Here is a 2,711-nt window from a genome sequence, read left to right as displayed (position 1 = left end):
CCCGGAGACTCTCCAATAAAGCCTGAACTCCTCTTTCATCTGGTCTAATTCAGTCGCGCCTTGGGGTCCAAGTTATGAGGGTCCGGGCAGGTCAGACACTCATCATCTTAAAACATGGAGACTGAACGACAATAAAACAGTATGTTCAAACTGTTGTCTAGAAAAACAAAAACTTGCCAAGCAACAATTCTATCTCCCTATGTCCTACGACTTCCTTTGTCCTCCTCTGGCTTCTGGATGGTGGCTCTTTTGCCCAATTCTCTGGAGAGACCCATGCAGTGGGAGACTTCTGTCATGCACACCAGTCCGAGTGCCACCAAAAAACGTTTGTTGTGTGTTCCTGACTCTGGTGGCCATTTGACTCAACCTGGAAATCTGTTGAACCCCTATATAGTTTTGAAGATTATAAAAATTTTCAATTAATCAAAAATTTGAGGCAATTATAATTGGATTTTGAACAATTTTTTGGACTGGGAAAAGACAATTCTTAATGCTGTTAAGAAATGTATAAGTATAGCTAGGAAAGTTTTGAAAATTTTTAATAATGAATAGCTCTGCTTTATCAGATATCAAGGAATATTTTAATTATAAGCTTGATATTAACACAGGAATTTAAAGCATAGAACATTATAATAAAATAAGAAATTAGAAGAGATAATAAAATTAATTAGTTTTGCTTGGGGCATGTCAAGTGAATTGGATCATATGGACATTTGAAAGAAATATTATTGGGATAATTGGGTATGGGAGAAAAATAAATTTTAATTAATCCACAGTAACTTTACTTGATTTAAATAGACAATTTCAATGTTTTAGAAACATTGAATTGGTAAACATTATATATACACTTTGCTAACTTGTTTTTATTACTTATATATATTTATCCATCCATCCTATCATCTGTTCATTCATCTATCCATTTATTCATCCAATCTGGTTTATGTTTATTTTCTTCTGTTTGTAATTCTACTGTTTCTTTTTAAAATTGGGATGTTTTATGAATTACATCTAACTTAAGGAAAATGTCTCCACTTTTCTTAGATTATACCAATTGAAATTATCTAGGAAATAATTTGTAGTAAACTAACAAAACTATTTCACTAATATAGTACATCTACACACATGCAGTGTAGATGTGTGTGTTCATATTGTTTATGCTCATGTTCATGTTATTGTAACCTTGTCTTGCTATTTTCCTTTTCTTATTTTTTAAATGCCAGTTACCACATTGCACATGATTATCTCTAATAAAATAAAATTAAATTCCTAAAACTTTTTTCTTTTAATATATTTACAGAATGACACATTTGCAGAAGGATTATGAATACTTAAAAATGAAGGAAACAGGCCGGGTGCAATTGCTGATGCCTGTAATCCCAGCACTTTGGGAGGATGAGGCAGGCAGATCACCTGAGGTCAGGAGTTTGAGACCATCCTGACCAACATGGTGAAACCCCATCTCTAGCAGGGCGTGGTGGCAGGAGCCTGTAATCTCAGCTACTCAGCAGGCTGAGGCAAGAGAATTACTTGGACCTGAGGGGCAGAGGTTGCAGTGAACTTAGATCACTCCATTGCACTCCAGCCTGGGGGACAAGAGTGATACTTCATCTCAAAAATAAAATTTAAAAAAAAGCAAACAAATTTAGGATTAATTTCTGCAATAGCAAAGGATGTCAGTACAAAAAGAAATTTTGCTTACATCAATGTCGTAATATTAAATAATGAATGTAATTAATGATAATAAATCATCAGCTCTGAAAACCAAACTGACATCAACCTTAAGATCTGTACTTCTGCTTTCTTATTAATTGGAATCAGATTGTTAAGGCTTTCTTAGTGAATTTTATTTCATTATATTTACTGAAAGAAATTTTGCTTAACAAGGGCTGACAAAGCAGCTTTCATTATGAATCTTGTTATCTGGTGTCTAAAATTACTTAAAGTGTACATTTTCTCCTTAATTTTTCTACACAACCTTATGGTTACCCATTTGGAGATTTTCAAAATCATTGATAAATCTATCCTTTAGATTGGCTTGAAGGATGGAGACTCAGTAGGAAAAGTTGTTGATGTCTTTCACATGTTAGATTAACACTTTGTAAGGATTAGTTTTGGTAGTTTTGGTCTGTGGGACTAGATCATTCATTTCTGGAACTGCACATGGGTATATCATTTCTCCACACAACCTAGCTCCTAAGTAGCAGCTTTTGCAAATAAAAGGAAACAAAAGGATCTAATCTACTTGTTTAGTCAATATGACACCTCAAACATATTAAACTTCCAATATTTTTGCCAAAGTCACATAGAGTTGTATGACTTCTGAATTATCAATAATAACAACAACCTGGGTCTTATATATACTTTCCTCTGTATCAAGCATAAGCTCTTCACATTTAAGGCTTACTTTTATATTTTGTTAATTTCTCCAAAATTTTTGCTTATGTTTAAGATTATCCTGGAATTTCTCAATAGTGAAGTTAAAAAACAGAGCATATTTTTTTTTTACTTCTATAGAGAAAAATTCCATTTTTGGGGGGGTGTTACCTTACAGGGGTTTCTTTTTAAATTGTTTTTACTATATGTATTAGTGAAACATTTCTTTCATGAGTCTTTCTAGCCCATGACACAGGTTCCAGGTAAATGACCTGGTGTAAACGCTGTAAAAAAAAATTTTATCATTTGCTTTGATAAAAGTGACAACATTTTTAGAG

This window comes from Aotus nancymaae, unplaced genomic scaffold (assembly GCF_030222135.1).
Source record: "Aotus nancymaae isolate 86718 unplaced genomic scaffold, 86718_ANA_hifiasm-v0.15.2.pri h1tg000048l, whole genome shotgun sequence".
Lineage (NCBI taxonomy): Eukaryota > Metazoa > Chordata > Mammalia > Primates > Aotidae > Aotus > Aotus nancymaae.
The sequence above is the reverse complement of the archived record's forward strand: the minus strand, read 5'-3'. Positions refer to the sequence as shown.